Source organism: Macaca fascicularis, chromosome 7 (genome assembly GCF_037993035.2).
Source record: "Macaca fascicularis isolate 582-1 chromosome 7, T2T-MFA8v1.1".
Lineage (NCBI taxonomy): Eukaryota > Metazoa > Chordata > Mammalia > Primates > Cercopithecidae > Macaca > Macaca fascicularis.
This window is the reverse complement of record NC_088381.1, coordinates 23,681,158-23,693,160: the sequence shown is the minus strand read 5'-3', so window position 1 is coordinate 23,693,160 and position 12,003 is coordinate 23,681,158. Positions and strand designations below refer to the sequence as shown.

The following is a 12,003-nucleotide window of genomic DNA, read 5'->3' as shown; positions in this document are numbered from 1 at the left end:
ATCATTTTTATTCTACTTATCCCAGCTTTGGCAGAGAAAGTTAGACTTATCTGGGCAGAGATACAGGGCAGGGAATGGATGATGCAGTCCAAGTAAGACAAGTGAGAAAGCAATGCGCTCCGGGGTCTTCACGCAGCACATTGACCCTGGAAACACTTCTGTTTCACCCTTCTCTTCATGTTTCTCTGTGTCCATCTTTCCTCTTTTTATTCTGCTCTTTGTTTTTTTCTCCACTGTCCCCACTCAACACTCAAAGGAAAGTAAAAATGCCGTTTGTTTCTAGAATATCAAACAAGTTTTTAAGTTTCAGCTAATTCATGATAAGAATATTTGTATGGAGGAGAAATAGGCATCTGGAAATAATTCTTTTATTCATCACATTTCCTTTAGGTAACTTGGTGGAGAACTTGGTAGGCAGGTAATGCTATTCTGTAAGTGCTGACTCTGGTTGGTCCCTATAGAACACACTAGCAAGTTTGAGTGAGCTGTAGTGACACCTCCTGGTCAAAGAGAACATCATTCAACACAAAACTTTCCATGCCTTTATACTTTCATGATAAAAAGCAGTACATGAAAACATCTTCCATATGAAGTATCTTCCTATCTGGAACAGAAAGTTTGTCTGTAAAGATAGACACACTCACATATACACATACTCCAGTTGACTGACTGCTATTTTAAAAACTGGCTGAGTCAAAGAAAGAAAACAGTTTTGTTTTTATATCATGACATCAGGTAACTAGTGTCATTTTCTAGAAAAACCTTTCATTCACATATTTTGGTACAGTGTGTGCAAGGCCCTACTGAACATTCTCTAAAGCTAAGAAGTTAACAAGTTCCTTTATGTAGTATTTTTGGCCTGGTTCTTTGTGAAACACTGATCTGACACTTCCTCTTGAATGCCTGGACTATCAACACCTTGATACTTCCACCTCAATGCAGCCCACTCCCTAGCCCCTACACTGCAGTTTCCATAGGTCGCCTCTGGCCTGAACTACCTTCAAGTCTAGAGTCCCCCAGTCCACTTACCTCCCCCTCTCCCTCTCAAACTCTCTAACTCTTTCAAAATGCACCCGTGTTTTGACAAACGTTTTTACGACATTAGGTACTAGAATGATAAGGAATGTTAATAATTTAACCTTCCGTATCTCCTTAGTGACATATATATGACATATATATTTGACCTTGTAAATATTAAGTTAGCTTCTCTCAGAAATACAACTCCATGATCTTAATAGTAAGAATCTCAGCCAGCCAACCAAACCCATCATCCATCAACCCACCCATCCAACCATCCATCCATCCATCCACCTACCCACCCACCCAATATTTATTTGTCTACTATATGCTGTACCCTCTGCTAAGTATTAAGGGAAACAAATGTAATCATATCTAGTCAAGAAATAGAAGGGAAAAGAGTTAACCCAGCAAAAGAAAAGCTCAAATTGGGATAAGGTCTATTAAGGAGACAATAAGGAATAAAGAGTGAATAAAAAGAGTAAGAGGTATTCTATAGATTAACAGAAGTCAGGGACAGGTTCTTCAAGGAGACGGCAGACATAGAAATATGAAGGGCAGGAAGAAGCTATGAAGAGTCAATAAAAGTGTCCCAGATAAAGGGAACAGCATGCACAAAAGCCCCGTGACAGAACAAGAGCTTTTGGTTGTTTTTTTTTTCCATAGAAATATCAAGGAAGCAGAGTGCTGAGAATTGAAGTTGATGTATGTGACTATAAGGATTCCATTCAAAGTGTAATGAGAAGCCTTTGGATGGTTTTAAGCAGAGAAGAGTATAATCTAATTTCAGCCTTGACAAACAGCTAAAACATAAGATTCAGTATTCCTTATTCTTGAGATTAGAAATATTTCAGATTTTAGATCTTTTTGTGGTGATTCTGGAATATTTGCAGTAGACTTACAAGTTCAGCATCCCTAATCTGAAAATCTGAAATTCAAAATGCTCCAATGAGCATTTCCTGTGAGTGTCGTGTGTGTGCTCAAAAAGTTGCAGATTTTGCAGCATTTTGTATTTTGTATTTTTATATTAAGGATACTCATTTGATCCTCGTAACAACCTTACAAGATATGTATTAATGTCATCAATTTTATTGATGGGAAAATGGAAGAGAAGTAACCTGCCCCAAGTCTCACAGCTATTAAGGGGTAGCTCTAGGACTTGTACTCAGGCAGCCCATCCATGGGGTCTATGCTTCAAACACCATGCAATATGGCCTCTCAGATCTTTGTTTCTGCAAGGGCAAGCGTGAGAGGAAAACTGTTGGGAGATAAAGCAATGATCCAGGCCCAAAATCATGGTTTCTCAGACCAGAAGGATAGCAGTGGAGATGGCAAGAATTAAGTGAATTTGTCATGTCTTTTAGTAGTTAATTCTATGAAACTTGGTGGATTGGATGAGATAAGTAAGAGAAATGCCTGCTGGAAACAGGACAATGGTTTTCTCTATTGTGATTTTTCTATTGTGTTTATTCAGTAGACATTTTCTGTGTGGCCAGAATCTTCCCATCAAGTTGTCTCTTCCAAGATGAGTATATTTTCAATAGATTTGCTACACAGAACAATTTTCATTTCAATATCTGATAGGGCAGCCTTTTAACACGTTCCGTTTTCTGGTCATTTCTATGTACAATCATAATTGTAAGATATACTATGTACAGTATTGTTTTATTTTTCTTTTTACACTATATCATTCATTTTTACCTTATCATGAATAATTCTTTGAAAAAAACGCTTTTTAATGATGATAAACATGCTTTTTTTTCTGTCTTTAGGCAGATGTATTGTCTCTAATTTTACATTATTCTAAGAAACTTTCTTTATATAAATTTTTCACTGAAACCCAGATTATTTCTTAAGGTTAAACAAATAAAAATAGAAGTTCTAGTTCTAAGGGAATAGTCTTTTTCATTGACAAATTGCATTTACCCATTTCTACATTGCATTATACTAAGATACAACTGTTGAAATTCCACCAGGGCTCTGTGAGAAAACTTGCAAGAAGGCAGATTATGTGGGAGCAGGTGCTGGTAGATGGATAGACGTGGCAGTGACTGTCAACGGAAGTTCCTCTCTGATGTTCTCCATTTTATCAGTGAATAGGAAGCATGGCCTTCATCTGAGAGTGAGGGTGTAGACAGAGGTACTGAGTGTTTACGGAGAGAGGAGAAAGTATCATATAGACTCAGGAAGCACAGTAAGATCACCTGATAACCTTAAGAACATACTTAAGATTAATGAGTATGAAATGACACCATGGTTGTGTATTTCCCTTAGATACGTTCAGCTTCATGGAGGTAGGCGAAGTATAACAATGTTGGATTCAGGATTACACTTTTAAATCTTCATCTCTGGTCCAGAGTGCTATGATGACCTTAGTCTGATATATAATACTTCCTGCTGGACTTTCTTGATTCTCCATCTGTGCCTCACTTTTCTGTCTTCTCTCCAGCAACTCTATAACAGAGACTACTATCTACTGCTTCTTCACCTGCAAAATTTATACCTGACTTTTAGCTTCAATTCTCCCATTAAGCTTTTCTATACCATCTCCTAAATTGAGACATACCCCCTTCATTATAGCTCCCCCAACATCCTGTAATATATATGATTTCATCTATACATTTATTTGATACCTTTAATTTTTCATTGTATTCTAAATATCTTCAGAGCAGGGACCTTTTTATTTCTTTTTAATACTCATCTCTTATTTCAATACCTGGGACATGGTAAGTCCTCATTAAATGTGTATTAATGAAATTAAGTGGGGTTTCCTAATCAAAAGATAAATTTCCTTATAAACCTTTATCAGCAAGAAATCAAGTTGCCTTGATCATACCCACACCAAGGCCTCATTACTAGTGAAGCCACCTTTCCATAAAAGGTAACAGACCTAAGAACAAATTATTCAAAAGTGGTAAAAAAATAACACAAGTATTCGCTTCCATGTGTTGTGTGTATCCAATGTTTAGTTTTTCTCCTCAGCTTTAGGATGATAGTAATACTTGTAATAAATACCATATTTGTATATATTTTTTAGATTGTCTAAATATTTTCATGATTTCAATATAAACTATAAAACACATCATAAACACAAGCTCTTACAAAAAGAATATCAAGTATATACATACATATATGTGTATGTGTGTGTATATATACACACACATACATATATATGTTTTGAGACAGGGTATCACTCTGTTGCCCAGGCTAGAGTGCAGTGGCACAATCATGGCTCTCTGCAGCCTCAAGCTCCCAGGCTCAAGATTTCCTCCCACACCAGCCTCTCAAGTTGCAGGGAGTACAGGTGTGCACGACCGCACCCAGCTATTATTATTATTATTGTTATTTATAGAGACAGGGTCTCCGTATGTTGCCAGAGCTGGTTTGGAACTCCTGGGCTCAAAGAGTCCTCCCATCTCAGCCTCCCAAAGTTCTGCAATTACAGGCGTAAGTCACCTCACCCGACCAAGGATGTCAAATTTAAACCCAGCTATGGGGATTCCTTCAAAAAGAGAGTTTCTTTTTAACAAATCTTTAAGAAAAGATAGATATTTAACCAATTTGGTAGACTAACTCGTACATCCCAGGATAGATATAGTATGAAGAAAATATCTGAAAGGTTAATACATTATAAAGGTATTTAATAAGTTAGATCTTTGTAAGCAGGAATTTACAGCTAATGTATCTTTGACTGCCTCATGAGGTCATGCATAAAACACATAATAAATGAAAATGTACAGAATAAATGGACTTACTTCTTCATTTTTTGTTTGGTCATTCTACCTTTAGGGAGACACAAACATGGAATAAAAAAAGGCCAAACCCGGAGCTACTAACCTAGTAAGGGAATTACAGGTACATTATAATTCTCTCACTGGATTCTTCATATACAAATTGTAATGGAAAGTAAAGATAAAAGAAGCCTCAATTGCCATTAGAGAATAAAATAGGATTTCCACTTAGATCCTTAGAAGCAGCTATTCTTAAAAATTAATTCACTTGGTAAATTTGCAAGTTTCCTCCTCACTTTTCCTGTGTGAACATTTATCTTACGTGCTTTGGATGGAAATGGATGTTACCAAATCTTGGAGTTCAAACTCACAGCCTCAAGAGTTATTCATACCAGAACAAGCTAGTGAGGGATATTAACTGGTCTCCAAATCTCTTAGGGGTCATTTGAAGACAAATTCTCTGCCCAAATGTTATCAATTAGATATTTAGCACCTTAGCTAGCTTATTTCTGAAAGCCTTTGGAGATCAAAAGGGGCATGAAAAAGTGAAGAGAATCAAAGCTCAAACACCAATGTGAATTGAGCTGTACAATGCGAATTTACTCCAGCACTTTGTTGCAATGTAATCTATAAATAATCCTCTGAGGTTCACTTGCCAATTAGAAATCATCACATGGCATACACCATAGATGTCAGTAGTTAATTTGCATGTCAGTGATACATTAATTTGATGAAAATTTTAAAGCTTTATGCACTATTTATATCATAATTGGAAGCACATTTAGTGTACTAATACACTGATTTTTATTGTATCCAATGTGCTTTTTAAAAGGCCAACTTTAAATGATCATTATTTATCATTGTCTGTTTGATAGTTCCTTTCAGTTCAAGACAACACATCTGCATTTTAGAATTTAAGCTATTTTAACATTAACTGTAATCAAGATATCTGAAAAAAAAAAGTCATGTCTACGTGGGTGACAGAGAAAATGAAAATCAGGTTTATATCTAGAGGTAGCTGGTTAAATTTAGAAGTTTAATTCAGAGTTTTTGGCCTTAGCCTAAACATGTCACTTTGGGTCAATAATTTAGTGATAATTTAGTTTCGTGTATTTTGCTAGGTTTTATTTTTTCTCTCAAGTTTTTGCTTTATTTTACTTTATTTTGTTTTTATCTCCCTGAGTTTTTCTACAGTCAAAAAGAACAGTTTTGTGGGTGGTCCCTTCTAAGAGCTGAAAATGGTTGTTGATTCAAGTACAGAGAGAAACAACCTGTGGGCACTTAAACGTAACTACTGTATTTAAGTGCGGTACTTAGAACAAATACTGTATTTACATAGACAGAAATTTCAAAAGTTGCCAGCCTGATGGGATTAGCTTGCCATGGGAATTGTCACACCTGTCAATCAGGTCTGCCAGGGTAGCAAGGGGAAAGCCAATGATAGACAGAGAAATCAAGAAAGAGAAGGGAGGAAAACAGAAAGGGAAAGGGAAAGAGAAGTGTATGGGAGTTTCCACTACCAAGGAATCACAACAACTTTTTCCACATTTATTTTCCACCCTGATATCCTCAGACTACTTAAGTTTTAGTGTGCCCAGAAAATTAACAGATTTGGTTACTTGGCTTTTCTGATTGGTGCTATAATAGTGTTTTTCTAGAAACTGACATGTCATTAAAGTCAGGGTTGGGCTTTCATTTTGGTGCAACAGATGTGTGCACATGTTGACTTACTTTGAGCTAATTCCTTAGGAGTTTATGGCTTCTCCACCCAGCCAGAATACAAGTATCTTTAGATCAGAAATCATGCCTCCTTTGTCTCATGTCACCTCAGCATTTGCAATAGTAGACCTTAATAACTACTTGCAGACTTGATTGTACTTCTAAACGCTTATTCCTATCAACTTTGATGATCTGCCTCCTTCCACAATTGAAAAACAAAAACAAAATAAGACATTATGACAGAGAAATTGTATACATAAGTAGAATAAAGTAAGGTCATTTGGAAAGATAACACATATATTCATTCCAAGGAGTCTCATATGACTAATAAATTAAACCTCCCGTGGGCTCTGAGTTTTCTGGTGCCTAAAGCAAAGAGAAAATGTGATCAGTTAAGAAATCTACATTACCCCTGAGATTAAAAATACTAATTTATCGTCAAAAAAGCTAAGTATCAAGAGTATACACAATCATTAATTTGCATTGTCTTATATCTCATTTCACAAATGTTTCATTTTTATTACCCATTTATGTTAGTCTTCGAGTTACAGGAAATTTAAATGAATATTGGTTATTAAAATAAAAATCTAATTCAAAACATTTTATTCACAATAGCTTGTGAAAGACTAAATTTAGTATTTAAATGGGCTTATTTGAATCACTTAATCAATGTGTTTCTAGTTGCATTTAGTTATGAAAATTGAATCAAACATCATCTTTCTTAGTAAACATGTAATAAAAGCTAAACTCATAGAAGAAACTAAGCTTTTAAAATAAAATGTTCCCAAAATAAACATTGACAATTTCCATTTTTACATAAATAGATCAGCACCCCCCAAAAATACAACACAAGAAAACAGTGGGTAGTTTTTAATACTTATTATAAAGAAAGTGAGTGGAATTTAAGCCACCATTCAAATGTAACAAAGCAAAGGCACCATGAAACTCTCTTATTTTGCCTTATGCTATATGAAGTTAGTGCCTGATTTACCCAAATGTATATTATGCATTACACAGCTCGGACTTTTAAAGGTCAACGACAAATTCCTCACTGAATTTTATTAAATGGAACTTGCTCTTCTTTTCCTGTCTTAAGTCCTGACTCCAGGTCTAATAAAAGTTGTTCTCCTTCTCTCTTCACCCCTCCCCCCACTAATTCCCACATTTCGACAGTAAGTTCTCTAAGCAGACAATGCTGAAGATATTTGCACATAAATTTATGACATAGGAGAAATTAACAAAAGAGTCAGACCCAACATAGTATTAATTTAAGAGGCAATTAATTTTGAAGAAGAAAAGGGTATCAACATAAACTCAGCAAGGGCATGAATGATAGTGTATAGCACAAATAAATCTCTATTTGGGGGTCCTGAGAAATTTCAGCAAGTGGTTGTTGAGTAATGAATGTTTGTAATTCATTAGCTACTATGTTAAAATGCAAAGCACACCATGACATCAATGATGTTCTTTTTAATCTCAACAAACAGGCTATTACAATTAAAGCACTTGCAAAAAGACAGTACATTTAAATATAAGTTTTGATGAGATTTCAATGTTTTCATAACAATAATTTAATAACACTTCATAATTCTATAGAAAGACATAAAAATGTTGAGATTGGTTCAAAAATACACGTGTTTGTAAACACCAACCTTTTATGAACATTAAGCAGCTAGCACTTCTATTTTGAAAATTCTTTTTTTCTCAGATCCCTTAATAACATTTTAGTGTATCTTTAAGAAGATAATCGTTATTTACTTAAAAATATATATTTTCCAAACACAGAAAATAATAACATTTACAAGTGCTTCATTTTCTATGCCCCCTTTCCATCTTCCTTCAGTTCCTAGACAACAAAACAATGGTTCATTCTTCATGTGGAAGAGTAAACTCAATAAACTCGAATGGCCAAGGGGCCTACAGCAGTGAAATTATGGCTTCACAAGGACTTTTTTTTTTTTTTCTTTATGAACAAGTTTAGAAGGACCTTTTTCAACATATTTTAAAGTCATGCATATTTCAATGATATAATTATCTTGGCAACACTAAATACTGCTGACTGATAAATGAGACCAAAATAATTAAGTTCTGTTCTTTGCACAATCAAGATTTAGTGCAGTAATCAATCTGGGTAAGAATTTGGAGTCTGGAGACTTCAGAAGATGAACAAGCTACTAGCTAAAATTGGTCATGTGGGAAGATGGTTAAATGAGTATACAGTTTATATATAGCTGTGAATACTTTTCATGTCTTAATCTTCATTAGAACCTGGTTGATTCATTGCTCATGTGGTCCTGTACTAAGTTGCACATGGTATACAAGGAGACAAAAGAACAATTGGAAAGAAAATCCAATGCATTCAGTGGGCACTACTGGCATTGAAAATGTAAAATAATAGAGGCTGAAAATATAATAGTTTTTAAGCAAAAAAAAAAAAAAGGTACAAATGCTGCTATGAAAGCATTAAGGTTATAAACATTATGATAAGAGAGAGAGAACACAAGAAATACACTTTTCCACATATATATTTGTTGAACCGTGAGTATGGTCTGGATGCCTACCCAGTTCCCATTTTTATTTTCTTCTACCTAACTCTCTCTTCTCTCCTTAGAATAAATCATACAGCTTTCCATACCCTAAACAACACTCCCACTGCATGGTTTTTCCCTGTGGAATCAGGCTGCCGTCATAGAGAGGTGTTCATGTTAAGTACTTCTCCTGAGGGCTGTAACTCCAGGCTCCATCAGACTGATACACTTAGCAGTTCCATCAGGGATGTCAAAGTGAAATATAAGCAGGGCAGTTGGGTGCGTTAGTAACTAATGGGATTTACAACCAGCTACAAATACTATATATATATATATATGCGCACATATATATACATACACACATACATATATACACATGTATACAAATATTGTGTATTTGTAGACAATATTGTAAACTGCTCAGAAAAAGAAAGCATTTTTTCCCAGCAAAATGCATCCTCTTTTGTAGTGGGCTAAGGAATAGGCACCATGAACAGGTGATACCATTGTAATTTAAAGAATGGAAGAAAGTCAAATCAGAGTATCCACCATCCAACGAAAGGAAAACTGTATGCAGAGGTATTTGGGATCTCCCACTGAGGATAACCGGCTCCCTCTGATTCTGGGTACACATGTCTGCCTCCGTGAATGTTAGCATGCGGCCAGGGTGGGGGAGCAATGGACGTCTACACCAGTGCCTGGCCATTTGTGGAGTGGAAATTGCACTTTGCTTTCAAAAATGGATTCTCCTCCCAGAACCATGCAATCCGACTAGCTGAAGGCACAAATGGAATAAATGCACATTCTAAAAAAAGGAGGGAGGGGGCGAAAAAATAAACCCCACCCAGCAATCTTTAAGGGAAACAGGTGCTAGCAAGAGAAAGCGGCCAGCTGTCAAAAACACTTAAAACTCCATCTTCGTTACTCTGAAAACAATTTAAATGGGGGAAATACCGTGCCCTGTTTCTGAGGATTTAATTTACTAGGCTGTCTCTGTGAATTAGAGTCAGATCTAAGTTTCGCACTCAGGAGCGGTTTTCTCTATCGACTACGATTGCTCTTCCAAGCTCGAAGTCGGTTTCTAAAACGGGCAAGCCTTTTCCCTTCCGGCAGCCTTGACCCCCACTCCTCCAAGTCGTCACTTTTATTTACAGCCCGGTGAGCGATATCTGTGTCGCACAGCCTGGCCCCAAGAACAGTCACCGCGAACAATGAGCCAGACAAGGGACCCACCCAGCGAACGCCTGCTCGCCGGCCGCGCGCAAGCCCGCCAGCGCGGGACGCTCCAGGCTTCGGGCTCTCGGTGCCCCCACCCCTTCCCCTCTAAAGCCCAAGGAAAGCAAGAAGGTAGGTCGTTCCCTACACCCAGGCACTCGTGCTCACCCAGCCAGCCCTGCCTCCCAGCACCCACCAATTAGATGCCGTATCTAAAAAGAAAATCAAAAAAGCGGGGCGGCGTGGCGGTTCAGCCGGCTGCCCACCCGGATCCAACTCGCCCAGCTTGCGGGTTTGGCGCTCACTTGCGCCCGAGTCCGCGGCATTTTGAAATCCCGGAGGATTTGGGGTGGGGGCAAGAGGTGGGGCCAGGAGCCATAAAGTGGCTTCCGCTCCCTCCCCCCGGCCTGGCACAGCTCTGGGATCGGGCAAGACACAAAAGACGGGTCGTATCAGTGCCAACAACTCTGCCGCCGCTTCGGGCCATGCTGCGCACACGAACCGGGCGGCGGGCCTCGGGGTCGGGTCCCTGCGCCGGCCGGGGCGCGCCCGGGGGCTGAAGCATCCTGGACGCCGCCGGAGCTCCCCGGTGCGCTTTTCGCGCAGAACCCCAGTCAGCAGCTCCTCGCTTCGCAGATAAAGAGGTAGAGGCGACTGAGGAGAAATGGAGAGAAAAGGCAAGACTTACTTGGGGGCCGAAGGCTCAGCCGGACTCCCGCTTCGGACTCGGCAGGTGTCTGGCACCGCGGGCCCAGGCGGAAGGCGCTGGCGCAGCTCAGAGCAGGGACTCCACTTATCGAGGACTGGAAACTCCCCTTGCCGCCCGGCCCCCGCGCTGCGCTCCTTGCTGTCACCGCTCCGAGCGACGCAGGCACGCTCCCCGCTGCCTCCTAGTCCTGGTGGGTCTCTCTGCTCTCCTCTCCGGGTTCGCCCGCTCCCTCACAGACCACACCCTGTCACCTCAGCAGCCCTCCACTCCTTCCTCTTTGACACTTCCACCGGTTACTCCGCCGTCTGCGTCCTCCCACCCCCACTCAGCCCACGTGCTCCTGCCGCTCCCTCGGCTCTAACTTCCCCTGCCGGGAGCCCCCACCTCCGCTCTGAAAACCCTTTGGTCTCTGAGCAGGGGAAAGGTCCTGGGGTCTTCGCTCACATCCCCCCAGGCCCTTCGGTGCGCAGGACCTTGCTTTGATTTTGTCATTGCGATGGTTTAGATATATTGTGTACTACATATTAAGATGTATTTTTTTAATGAGCTACATATCACTTTTAATATTGCAGAAATGTATTCCCAGGTGTTAATCATCTAACCGCTTTTCATTGGCCTTAGGAGTTAGACTGTCAGCCCAGCTTTCTCCATATGCAAAAAGGCCCACAAAGTTCCAGAACACCCTCTTTAGCCCAGTCCAAGCCAAACGTGCCATTTTCTGATGAGCCCCCTTCTTCACTGTTGTTGTTATGGACGTATTTTTATATTTACTTTTCCCTGTTTCTGCAGACAATGAGAAGTTCCTTTCTAAGGACTTCCCTCAGCATTCCGTTCATAGTTTCATGATAATACCTATCACTCATGTGGCGTTTTCCTCTTTGGATTACTTCCTCTGCTACTGGTCCTTAAGTTTCTCTAGGCAGAACTTTTGGTCTGTAAGTTTCTCCAGGCAGAAATATTTCATACTCATATTCATAACTTTTTCAAGAGCTCCTAGTGTGGTCCTCGGCATACAATACGTATTCAAACAATGTTCAAGGAGTGAATGTCCCTTAAATATGAGGCCAGCTTTGGTGGTTTTATG

The 12,003-nt window shown here is 39.1% G+C and overlaps 1 protein-coding gene across 14 annotated transcripts in view; it reads right to left on the bottom strand.

The window, feature by feature from the left end:
- Nucleotides 1-11,228, bottom strand: part of SEMA6D (semaphorin 6D) — a 589,994-nt gene extending 578,766 nt beyond the window's left edge. For all 14 annotated transcript variants that reach the window (XM_073998456.1, XM_073998473.1, XM_065547891.1 and 11 more), the window contains exon 1: nucleotides 10,899-11,228. The gene's annotated coding sequence lies outside the window, so the exon portion shown is untranslated. The remainder of the gene's footprint in view (nucleotides 1-10,898) is intronic.
- Between the last annotated feature and the right edge of the window lie 775 nt (nucleotides 11,229-12,003).